Consider the following 13,961-nt stretch of genomic DNA (forward strand, 5'->3'; position numbering starts at 1 on the left):
AATGCCTCAAGCATGATAGCACCGCCCACAAGCTAGGCCACTATGGGATCGATGTTCAACTCGACCCCCACCACACTCCCACTAACACATTACACACACCCCTCTCATCACCAATAACACCGGCCAATTTCATTACCACAACGATTTTAAGCAAATTTCTCGATGTCGGTCGTTTAGGTTAGTGTATATAATCAATGAGTACAATTTTACCAATTATAACATACCACAACGCCAATAAATGCAATACATGAACACTGATTTTTATAAGCGCGTTCTCATTCCAGTCTCACAATTGATAAATTAGACACATGTGCAACTCTTGAGTATCTTTATTGAGGAAACGTTTCGCCACACAGTGGCTTCATCAGTCCATACATAGGAGAAACTTGAAGAACAGGAGGAGAATGAGGTAATCAGTCCCTCAACCTTGAGTCGATGTGTTCAGTCCATCAATCTTGATGGACTGAACACATCGACTCAAGGTTCTCTGAACCATTCATCTACAAAGTCTCACAATTGAAGTTCTTAACCAGTAATATACTGACGATGATGAAGATGAGTTACTGCTCTCCTGCTTTTAACCGAGATCATTTCTACACCATCTGCTAAACCAACTGTTCTCAAAAGCAGGTATTTGTGTAATTTGGAACCAGCCCCTTCACTATTTATTGGTGTACATTATACTTCAAAACTGGGGACGCCAAGCCCATGATAATTCTCTTCAAATCGCTTGTGCTCTCTAGGCTGGAATACTGCTGTACACTAACGGCCCCCTTCAAGGCTGGCGACATTGCAGACCTGGAGAATGTACAAAGAACTTTCACGGCACACACAAGTGCGATAAGGCACCTAAACCACTGGGAACGGTTGAAGGTCCTTGATCTGTATTCCCTCGAACGCAGGCGAGAGATGCATGATAATACACACTTGGAAGGCCCTGAAGGGATTGGTACCAAATCTGCACCCGAAAATCACTCCATATGAAAGCAAAAGACTCGGCAAGAGATGCAACATTCCCCCAATGAAAAGCAGGGACACCACGAGTTACACAGAGACAACACAGTAAGTGTCCGGGGCCCCAAGACTGTTCAATTGCCTCCCAGCATACATAAGGGGGATTACCAATATATCCCTGGCTGTCTTCAAGAAGGCACTGGACAGGCACCTAAAGTCAGCACCTAACCAACCGGGCTGTGGTTCGTACGTCAGCTTGCGTGCGGCCAGCAGTAACAGCCTGGTTGATCAGACCCTGATCCACCATGAGGCCTGGTCTCAGACCGGGCCGCGGGGGCGTTGACCCCCGAAACCCTCTCCAGGTAAACTCCAGGTATCACATACGCTTTAGGTAGTACAATGAAAGATTTTAATTTTCTCTCTCATTTTTCCAGTTCTGCAACTTCGGCAACCTTAAACAGAGTGCCAGTGTGGCAATATTCAAGTTAAGATAGTGTAAATGGCATAAAAGACGACAGTTTGGCACGTTTTGAAAATTTTGTTATGAATATCACTTTCAGACTGGCATAATATGGCGTTTAAGAACATAAGAAAGAAGGAACACGGCAACAGGCCTACTGGTCCATGTGAAGCAGGTCCATGTCACCCCCCGGCTTAGACCAATGACCCACCTAGTCAGGTCACATCCACTAAAGGGGCACTGTATCAGAGACACTAGCACAAGCTAGTCAGGCCCAGCTCACACCCACTCTTGTACTTATCTAACCTATTTTTAAAACTACACAACGTTTTAGCTTTAAGAGGGAGCTAGACAGATACCTAAATTCAGTGTTAGATCAGCCGAGCTGTGGCTCGTACGTTGGACTACGTGCGGCCAGCAATAACTGCCTCACTGATCAGGCCCTGATCCACCAGGAGGCCTGGTCATGGACCGGGCCGCGGAGGCGTTGATCCCCGGAATGCCCTCCAAGTAGACTCCAGGCAGGCAGGTAGCTTCTATGACGGTACTCGGGAGTTTGTTTCAGTTACGAAAAATCAGCCCAACCTTGTCTTATTTCATCAGTAGTGGCTTGCTCCTTTTAAGTACTGTACTTAAAACTAGTATATCCGCGTATCCCACACTAGCCAAAAGTAACAAACACCTCTCAAAAAACACGTCACAAGCATCGATTTTCAGCAGGTGACCACACTCGCCTCAACGAGAATAATTTGGACAGAGAAACAGAATATACTGCCTCGACATTACTTCTTGCCTCATGCGTCACTATGGGTACCTCTCAACATGACGCAACAATTGGAAATTCCTCTCAACATGATTGAGACAAGTTGAAGCAAGCAAAGGAGCACACCACATGACCCAGACACGTTGAAGGCACACCTACATGTACGTTTTCAAGAGAATTTATGTTCATTCTGTAATATGGAGGCCAGAACTGTGCAGCATAATCTAAATGAGCCTTACCAACGATACACCCAGTATTGTATACCATTCATGTACAACCTAAGGACTCCAATTAACGATACTTCTTGATATAAGGCCGTGAATCTTATTAGCTTTACTGCGAACACTTGTGCACTATTGTCCTTCACTAATTTCACACTGCATCATTAAAAGAAAAACTCACCTGGTGATAAAATATTTACCTGCGACAAAAAATTAACACCCACTTATTGGTTTTCTGTTAACAGCAGCTAGAACTGACTGGCAACTGTGCGCTACTCTTAAAGGTGTGATGTTCAAGGTTATGTATTACACAATGCTTCCAGCAACATAATCAAGCACTGGCGAATACGTAAATTAAATCTTTCAAATCACTTATAACACGCACACGTGTGTGATGTTGCTCCAACTCTACCCAAATGGGAAAGGGGGGAATATTACAAGAATTCCTTGTTCCTTCATTATGGAGGGACGAGCTAGCTACACAGAAGAGCCTTGGTCGTGGGTGGACACTAAGACGAACGAGGTTTACAAGAGAACTGTAGAAAACCAATTAATTTTAAGTGTACCTTTCGCAATGATAGTTTGTATTTCCACTTCCTACAGTTGTGTAACAGGTCACTGTAATAACTACACTCTTCTAGCACTAATATTCCCTCTCTCAGCACCCTGTATAAGCGGTACTTTACTAATAATTGTGTATGTCCATACTTTCATTATTAGTGATGGTATTTGTATTCTCTCACATATTTGCAAATTTTCCCTGATACATAATTTTCGACAGTTCTGCTGAAGAATATTATAGTAGTACGAAGTGCTCACTTGGAGATGAAGAGGGATCTCTCACCCCCTCCCCCCGTGGTAAGACACGTGGAAATGACAATACTGTCTAGGCTTCAACACTCCTCCCTTGTAGCTTTTGCCACTTCCTCTGCTCAGTCTGACTCAGCAACAAAGTCACTGGGACGAACGACGGTGAGGGAAGACGGGGTAGGGGAGGGTAAGGGGGAGAGCAGGCGAGGAGCGGTCAGAGGGGAGGCAGAGAGAAGAGTGGAGGGAAGGAGGTAGGGGGTAAGAGAGAAGGGGATTAAGGGAAGGGAGAGGAGCGGAAGATAGGCTTTAGGGGATGGTGGGAGCCATGGGACGGGAGATGCAGGTGTCCCCAAGAGCAGACGACTAGGAAGAAGGGGAAGGGAGGGTGGGTGATAAAGCAAGGATGACGCTGCGGAGATGGTGCACCTACAAAATCAGCAACTAGCTAGTAGGGAGTGCAAGTGGAAGAGGGCAGCCAGCCATAATAACCATGCTACCTACCAGGGACAAGCCGAAGTAGTATTGATATCGGCCTTATGTATGGTATAGGTTAAAAAACAGCTGATACCATCCGATATTTTCTACCTGGAGGTTATTCCGGGGATCAACGCCCCCGCGGCCCGGTCCATGACCAGGCCTCCCGATGGATCAGGGCCTGATCAACTAGGCTGTTACTGCTGGCCTCACGCAGTCCAACGTACGAGCCACAGCCCGGCTGATCCGGCACTGACTTTAGGTATCTGTCCAGCTCTCTCTTGAAGGCAGCCAGGGGTTTATTGGCAATTCCCCTAATGCTTGATGGGAGGCTGTTAAAGTTTTGGGCCCCGGACACTTATGGTGTTTTCCCTTAGTGTACCAATGGCGCCCCTACTTTTTATTGGGGGCATTTTGCATCGCCTGCCCAGTCTTTTACTTTCGTAGGGAGTGATTTCTGTGTGCAGATTTGGGACCATTCCTTCCAAGATTTTCCAAGTGTAGATTATGATATATCTCTCCCTGCGTTCCAACGAGTACAAGTCAAGTGCTTCCAAGCGTTCCCAGTAGTTAAGGTGCTTGACAGAACTTATACGTGCAGTAAAGGATCTCTGTACACTCTCTAGATCTGCGATTTCACCTGCTTTGAATGGAGATGTTAATGTACAGCAGTATTTTAGCCTAGAGAGAACAAGTGATTTGAAAAGGATTATCATGGGCTTGGCATCTCTCGTTTTGAAAGTTCTCATTATCCATCCTATCATTTTCTTTGCACGTGCGATCGTGGCACTGTTGTGATCCTTGAAAGTGAGATCCTCAGACATTACTACTCCCAGGTCCATTACATTATTTTTCCGCTCTATTGTATGGCCGGAGTCAGTAGTATACTCTGTTCTAGTTATTATCTCCTCCAGTTTTCCATAACGGAGTAGTTGGAATTTGTCCTCATTGAACATCGTATTGTTTACCGTTGCCCACTGGAAAACTTTGTTTATATCTTCTTGGAGGTTAACCGCGTCCTCAGCAGATGACAGCCTCGTGCAGTTCCTAGTATCATCCGCAAAGGATGATACGGTGCTGTGGTGTATATATCTGTTTATGTCTGATATGAGGATAAGGAATAAGATGGGGGCGAGTACTGTGCCTTGTGGAACAGAGCTCTTCACTATGGCAGCCTCCGATTTAACTCGGTTGACCACTACTATTTGTGTTCGATTTGTTAGGAAGTTGAAGATCCATCTCCCCACTTTCCCAGTTATTCCTTTAGCACGTATTTTATGGGCTATTACGCCATGATCGCATTTGTCAAATGCTTTTGCAAAGTCTGTGTATATTACATCTGCATTCTGATTTTCTTCCAGTGCATCCAAGGCCATGTCATAGTGATCCAGTAGTTGTGAGAGGCAGGAGCGACCTGCCCTGAATCCATGTTGCCCTGGATTGTGCAGATTTTGGGAATCCAGGTGATTTGCAATCCTGCTTCTTAGCACTCTTTCAAAGATTTTTATGATGTGGAACGTCTAATGCTAATGCTTTGCTGCCACCTTTATGGAGTGGGGCTATATCCGTTGTTTTAAGTGACTGTGGAATTTCACCCATGTCCAAGCTGCTCCTCCATAGTGTACTTAGGGCACGTGAGAGGGGTTTCTTGCAGTTCTTAATGAAAACAGAGTTCCACGAGTCTGGGCCCGGGGCTGATTGCATAGGCATGTTGTCAATGGCTTTCTCGAAATCTATCGGAGTTAGGGTAATGTTAGGGTAACTATTAATATTACACGTGCTTTAAAATATCAATGTTAACACACTACTACACGACTGTGGGTAGCCCCACACACTCAACAGGCCAAGTGTCTCAGCGTCAAGCGTTTATGACAAAATGGTAACTTAAGACGAGCTGTGACCCGACCCCTGCAACCACAAATTGGCGAGTGCACACTGTGGTACGGTGTGTGTTGTTATAGCAAATTGTATGCTCGTCTCAGACCACACATACTTGAAGGTTCGTTTAATGTATCCAGTATGCGTTGCAGTACCCGTGAAGTTTTTAAGAAACTGGATGGCTAAATAATCCAAACTGACATTTCACGTTCAATATTTTTCTACAAGACTGTGCTTGGAAGCACTTGACTTGTACTCGTTGGAACGCAGGAGGGAGAAATGTATCATAATCTACACTTGGAAAATCCTGGAAGGAATGGTCCCAAATCTGCACACAGAAATCACTCCCTACGAAAGTAAAAGAGTGGGCAGGCGATGCAAAATGCCCCCAATAAAAAGTAGGGGCGCCATTGGTACACTAAGGGAAAACACCATAAGTGTCCGGGGCCCAAGACTGTTCAACAGCCTCCCATCAAGCATTAGGGGAATTGCCAACAAACCCCTGGCTGCCTTCAAGAGAGCTGGACAGATACCTAACGTCAGTACCGGATCAGCAGGGCTGTGGCTCGTACGTTGGACTGCGTGCGGCCAGCAGTAACAGCCTAGTTGATCAGGCCCTGATCCATCGGGAGGCCTGGTCATGGACCGGGCCGCGGAGGCGTTGATCCCCGGAATAACCTCCAGGTAACCCCAATCACTGATTTAAAGATAACGATATCTTCATCGCCCTACTTATGTGCCCCCCCAGGTCAGGCTCGCAGAATTCGTTATCCTGCCTTTATCGTTATCTTGCCTTTACATTTCAAAAAAAAAAAATGAGTAGTGCCTTATCAAAATTTGTACAACCTTATTGTCAGGTTACCCTGATGTATGCGGCATTTCCCCCCCCAAAAAATGCCCATCGTGCAAGAGCTAATTAAGGCCTGTGATGTTACGCTGCCAATAGCTGGTTTTTGGTCCCTGACGGACCAAAACGTTGTCATATGGTTCCTCTCATAAGTGTGGGTTTCCGGTCAACTCAATGGAATGCCTATAATCTAAGATAATACAACCAGAATGTCTAAGACAATCACATTAACGTAACCATTATAAAAATTTAAAACGCTGAAACAATTTTTCCTATTTTAATTCTGTACATTTAACATTAATAAAGCTTGCTTACATACTAAATAGCTTAGGGAAGCAACGTCGAAATACGTATTAAGTTGACAAAACCTAGCGCAACACATTTTGCCACACAAAGATAATGTATTTTTACAAATTGTTTCATCATACCAATGGAATTTAACCTATAATTGGTTTTCTAGTTGGTTGTCACCGTCCATGTCTATAGGGTTTGAGTGAAATGCAACTACGTAAACCATTTGTATAACATTTATTTGCTGATCTAAAAATAAAAATCCTCTATCATAATGTGCTGACGTCATACACCACGCAAACTAGTGCACCTATATTTTCATATTTTTTGTAAACCTCGTATTTAATGTTTTCAAAAAATAACGATACATTGTTCTTAGTAGAATGGAAGAACAAAAGTCATGTGCGTAATACTAATTTGAGATTGCCGACCAGATACATTATTATATGCTGGGCACTGCGTAAAACCTGCCAAATACATAATAAATATGCACAAAGCCTAATGTGGGTACGAACTAGGAACCGACAAGTGACAGACCCACACCACCTGCACCTGCACCACGATGAACCATGCTTCGCCAGGTAGCATCTGGCAAGCCCACAACACAAGACTAACCATATTCCACCTGGTGAACTACTACCCCTGGACCACAACGACACTAAAGTATGAACAGGAGGCTTTTTTTTTTTCCTGCCCTGGTTTACCCAAGGTGGTAGTAAGGCTCACGACAGTGGAATCTGTATGAAGTGTGCCTTGTTCTAGCATACAAAAGCTGCCCCCACAGACCTGTGACCGGTTTCGGGAGTTTTCCTTCACCCGCAGCCTGGCCACTGGCCAGACTTGGCTGGTGCTTGCCTGGTCAATCATGCTGTTGCTGTTGGCGGTCCACTGGCCACCAAGTACCCACAGAGCTTCATACATACCCAAAGCTGAACACTTCAAAGAAATTCGCGCAACTATACAAGCTAAAAATTTCAGGATACCCAAGCTTCTTTAACACAGCATACTCAAGGTGCCGATGAAGTAGCCCATGTTCAAGACCTGTCACAGCTAAGCTCACTAGACTACACACATTTCATGTAGGTACGCGTGTCAGGAAACAGGACAAATTTCCTGACGCGGGTCTTAAGTCATGATGACCCACAGTTCCAGCTTTTGGTCATCTGAACGAGGACTTCCGCTGGCTTACCGGTCCACCTCTTTAAAAATCTCATGGTCATTATTACAGCCATTAATAATGTTACACGGTTGAGGTCACCTCGTATAATTTGTGAGAAGGAAAATATATACCATTTAAAGAAAAAAAGCTAACCTAATGAACTAAAAATTCCATGATTCAATTAATCCTCTATCATAATGTGCTGACGTCATACACCACGCAAACTAGTGCACCTATATTTTCATATTTTTTGTAAACCTCGTGATGAATGGTTTGAAAAACCGACAAGTTGAAGATTGAGACACTTATGCAGCATATGGGAATCTTTATTCAAGAAACGTTGTCGGTTTTTCAAACCATTCATCACAACTGTCAGACACTGCAGCATCATGGGATCTTGTTACAAAGAATTCTTCAACGCTTGTTCAACCTTTGGACGAAGACCTACTTCGACTAGTGGATGATACCACTATGATTGAGGTTTATAAGTGGAAGACAGGAATAAATAAAGGGGATGTAAATAGTGTGCTGAAAATATCTAGCCTAGACAGGACTCGCAGCAATGGTTTTAAGTTGGAAAAATTCAGATTCAGGAGGGATATAGGAAAGTACTGGTTTGGTAATAGAGTTGTGGATGAGTGGAACAAACTCCCAAGTACCGTTATAGAGGCCAGAACGTTGTGTAGCTTTAAAAATAGGTTGGATAAATACATGAGTAGATGTGGGTGGGTGTGAGTTAGACCTGATAGCTTGTGCTAACAGGTCGGTTGCCGTGTTCCTCCCTTAAGTCAATGTGACCTGACCTGACTAGGTTGGGTGCATTGGCTTAGGCCGGTAGGGACTTGGACCTGCCTCGCATGGGCCAGTAGGCCTTCTGCAGTGTTCCTTCGTTCTTATGTTCTTCTTATGTTCTTATGTTCTTATGTTCCTAATTAATACCACATGGAAGCCCCCTGATCCAGTCTAGGCAGTTAACGTAAAATTTGTCAATCTTTTTATATAAAAAAAATCCAGTTATAAACAGGCATGGTTTAGAAAGACACGTAAGCAAACACTGACATATTTATTAGAAAACGTTTCGGTCGTGGGACCTTGATCACTAACATACAGAGGTAGAAAGACATTATATATATATAGGCGGAGAGTGAGGTGTGACGCACGTGACCTGAGGAATGTCATAAGAACATAAGAATGGAGGAACACTGAGAAGGCCTACTGGCCCATGCGAGGCAGGTCCTTATCAAAACAACCTCTACCTATGTGATGAATGGTTTGAAAAACCGACAAGTTGAAGATTGAGACACTTATGCAGCATATGGGAATCTTTATTCAAGAAACGTTGTCGGTTTTTCAAACCATTCATCACAACTGTCAGACACTGCAGCATCATGGGATCTTGTTACAAAGAATTCTTCAACGCTTGTTCAACCTTTGGACGAAGACCTACTTCGACTAGTGGATGATACCACTATGACCCCGCCTCCGCCTGCTTCACCTCACCTCTCTACAGTATATAAGCCACGTCTACGGCCCTATGCTGTACATTCTACAAGACTGATGGACTCAACACATCGACTCCAGGTTGAGGGACTGATTACCTCATACTCCTCTCCTTACGCCTTCCTCTTTGTGAACATTAAAATGGTATAAAATACCGACAGGTTGTTAGGTAAGACACATATGCAACAGTTAGGTATCTTTATTATGAAACGTTTCGCCTACACACTAGGCTTCTTCAGTCGAGTAGAGAAAAGTTGATAGAAGCAGAAGATACTTGAAGACTATGTAATCAGTCCATCACCCTTAAAGTTTTGAGGTGGTCAGTCCCTCAGTCTGGAGAAGAGCATTGTTCCATAGTATGAAACCATATTGTTTCATACTATGGAACAATGCTCTTCTCCAGACTGAGGGACTGACCACCTCAAAACTTTAAGGGTGATGGACTGATTACATCGTCTTCAAGTATCTTCTGCTTCTATCAACTTTTCTGTACTTGACTGAAGAAGCCTACTGTGTAGGCGAAACGTTTCATAATAAAGATACCTAACTGTTGCATATGTGTCTTACCTAACTTCCTCTTTGTATTGGACTGATGAAGCCACTGTGTGGCGAAACGTTTCTTGAATAAAGATTCCCATATGCTGCATAAGTGTCTCAATCTTCAACCTCTACCTATGATGAGGACGGGTAGACGATGAAATCATGCGACTCCTGTGACTCAGGTCACGTGCGTCACACCTCACTCTCCGCCTATATATATAATGTGTACGAAATGGTATATAATACCGACAATGGCAATATAAACACAAATGCAGTATAATGTGATCCTTTATTGACTACGTTTCGCCCACACAGTGGGCTTTTTCAAGTCACAATGGATAAATACATGAGTAGATGTGGGTGGGTGTGAGTTAGACCTGATAGCTTGTGCTAACAGGTCGGTTGCCGTGTTCCTCCCTTAACTCAATGTGACCTGACCTGACTAGGTTGGGTGCATTGGCTTAAGAACATAAGAACATAAGAACGAAGGAACACTGCAGAAGGCCTACTGGCCCATGCGAGGCAGGTCCAAGTCCCTACCGGCTTAAGCCAATGCACCCAACCTAGTCAGGTCAGGTCACATTGACTTAAGGGAGGAACACGGCAACCGACCTGTTAGCACAAGCTATCAGGTCCAACTCACACCCACCCACATCTACTCATGTATTTATCCAACCTATTTTTAAAGCTACACAACGTTCTGGCCTCTATAACGGTACTTGGGAGTTTGTTCCACTCATCCACAACTCTATTACCAAACCAGTACTTTCCTATATCCCTCCTGAATCTGAATTTTTCCAACTTAAAACCATTGCTGCGAGTCCTGTCTAGGCTAGATATTTTCAGCACACTATTTACATCCCCTTTATTTATTCCTGTCTTCCACTTATAAACCTCAATCATATCCCCCCTAATTCTACGTCTTTCTAGAGAGTGCAGTTTCAGGGCCCTTAGTCTATCCTCATAGGGAAGGTTTCTGATACATGGGATCATCTTTGTCATCCTCCTTTGTACATTTTCCAGAGAATTTATATCCATTCTGTAATACGGTGACCAAAACTGTGCAGCATAATCTAAATGAGGCCTAACCAAGGATGTATAGAGTTGAAGAACAACCTGAGGACTCCTATTATTTATGCTTCTTGATATGAAGCCAAGGATTCTATTAGCTTTATTGCGAACACTTATGCACTGTTGTCTTGGTTTCAGATTACTGCTAACCAGAACTCCTAAATCTTTTTCGCAATCCGTAATATTAAGATCTACATTATTTAGTTTATATGTGGCATGGTTATTGTCCTGTCCAACATTTAGAACTTTGCATTTGTCTATATTAAACTGCATCTGCCACTTCTCCGACCACTGCATCAGTCTATTCAAATCTTCCTGGAGTGCTCGAATGTCCTCGTCAGAATGAATTCGACGGCCTATTTTGGTGTCATCGGCAAACTTGCCGATGTCGCTCTTTATGCCCTCATCTATGTCGTTTATGTAGATTGTGAACAGCAGGGGGCCCAACACTGACCCCTGTGGAACACCGCTCGTGACGCTTCCCCACTCTGATTTCTCCCCATTTATGCAAACTCTCTGCTGCCTATTTGTCAACCATGCCTCTATCCAGGAAAAAATTTCTCCTCCTATTCCATGTGCTTTAATTTTCCTCAATAGTCTCTGATGTGGGACCCTGTCAAAAGCCTTACTGAAGTCCATATACACAATATCATATTCATTACCATGATCTACCTCCTCAAATACCTTAGTGAAAAAAGTTAATAAATTCGTAAGGCAGGAACGCCCCTTTGTAAAACCATGCTGAGATTCGTTGATTAATTTATACAGAACTTTCTTCTGCTTCAGAATCTCCACGACTATGGTGCTGTTCGCACCTACTCCTAGGTTGAGGGACTGATTACCTCATCTTCTGTACATAGTTCTACTGTCTTCAAGTTATGTCCTAGAATTTGTATTGATAAAGCCACTGGATGGCGAAACGTCTACAATAAAGATACCCAGATGTTGCACGTGTCTTACTCTTATATATATAATGTCTTTCTACCTCTGTATGTTAGAAATGATCAAGGTCCCACGACCGAAACGTTTTCTAATAAATATGTCAGTGTTTGCTTACGTGTCTTTCTAAACCAACTTGTCGGTATTTATTACCAAGGTTTATATCATAAACAGGCATAAACAAAAACTGCTTTAAAGCTAACCGAATTTTAATTTGAAAAATCAAACTGATAAAGAAAACTCGTGTTATTATATTCATGAGGAAAGAATATAATTTTGAGTATAACTAGGGTCATACAGCGCCTGGGAAATTAGAGCAATCACGTTGCATCCGAGGCAAGGGAGACAATCGGGTGATCCGAGAAAAGTATTAGCTTTAATTTCTATAGTCAAAAGCCCTTTTCTACCACTGAGGCATTCCCTTCGAAACACACGTAATTTCAAAAGAATATGTGCATAATTTCGTACGAATGTGTGGTTGTAAAGTAAAAGGACACAAGTGCAACTAATGTGACATTTATTGTGGCAACGTTTCGCTCTCCAGGAGCTTTATCAGCGAAACGTTGCCACAATAAATGTCACATTAGTTGCACTTGTGTCCTTTTACTTTACATATTGTCGGTAATTCTACCAACTTTATTACACACGAATGTGTGGTTGTATAATTTCCTAAGAATAATGTCCGTATATAATTTATAAACACATTTGTTTCAATGAATAATGAATGCGACTATCCGCATCCTAAAAATTCAGTCCAGGACACAGGATAGAGTCGCATCAGTTAATTATTACGTTCATGGGGGAGCTCTAAACCCGCGCGGGTCACAGCGTATGGGGGGCATTCATTACACAGATCAAGAGCCCCTCACCAACATCAAGAAACCTCCCTTAAGGGAAGGTGAATGTACACTACGTAGGAATCAGGATTAACCACATTTTATACGAAAAATCTATATCCGAAAAGGTCAGAACCAATAATTAATCAGGGTGAACATTAAAATGGTATAAAATACCGACAGGTTGTTAGGTAAGACACATATGTAACAGTTAGGTATCTTCATTTCGAAACGTTTCGCCTACACAGTAGGCTTCTTCAGTCGAGTACAGAAAAGTTGATAGAAGCAGAAGATACTTGAAGACGATGTAATCAGTCCATCACCCTTATCTTCTGCTTCTATCAACTTTTCTGTACTCGACTGAAGAAGCCTACTGTGTAGGCGAAACGTTTCGAAATAAAGATACCTAACTGTTGCATATGTGTCTTACCTAACAATTAATCAGGGTGATCCAATCAGGTTTCCAGGTAAGATCATTACTGGCCTATACAGTACGTTAATCCAACTTTAATGTTTACAATGAACAGAAACCCGGTTAACATTTTAGAAAAGTCAAAACTGGCTCAAGTTTATAATGCCCCAGCGTGACTAGCCATATTTCTTTTTTTTTTTTTGTCAAATGGTGGCTGATCCGACCAACAAAGCAGCCAGCCGCACCAGGCTGATCCGGCAGACGATGCCAGTATAATTAGATTTACTGCGAAAAACTACATCCTGTAGAGGTCAAACAGCGCCTAATTAATGAGGGGGTAATATAATTTGAACCGAGAAAGGGACAGGTAGCTCCAATACCTTGTATCAAAGAGGCCTTCAACATCAGTGAATGCAGGTGTATTTGACAAACATGTATTTTGTGTGGTTTACAATTTACAATGGCTCACTACATTATATTTCCAAGACTGACTCAGCTGTATGTACATAACCTAAATTATATAGTGGCGATGAACTCAGCTGACCTAATTTCCATAACATAATGGAAGGCGACCCAAATTGCACAATACAGCAACAGGTGTAATTTCCCTTGAGCTTCGGCGCTTTCCAATTGTTAATTTATCAACAAAATTTGCTTATAATGGTAAGGTAGACAACTCTCGAGCAAACTAAACTAGCTTACCTATCAATTGTATATCTTAAGAGATATCTGCAAGTCCAAGAAAGGTACCACTAATCTCGAAAACAAGTTTTATGATTAATTTGTCATAACACTTTCTCAAGTAA

At 42.8% G+C, this 13,961-nt stretch overlaps 1 protein-coding gene across 6 annotated transcripts in view; it reads right to left on the bottom strand.

Annotated features, from left to right (window-relative positions):
- Uba1 (ubiquitin-like activating enzyme 1) overlaps positions 1-13,961 on the bottom strand; it is an 81,713-nt gene that overhangs the window by 49,730 nt on the left and 18,022 nt on the right. The window lies entirely within an intron of this gene.

Source organism: Cherax quadricarinatus, chromosome 57 (genome assembly GCF_038502225.1).
Source record: "Cherax quadricarinatus isolate ZL_2023a chromosome 57, ASM3850222v1, whole genome shotgun sequence".
In the NCBI taxonomy this organism is placed as follows: Eukaryota; Metazoa; Arthropoda; class Malacostraca; order Decapoda; family Parastacidae; genus Cherax; species Cherax quadricarinatus.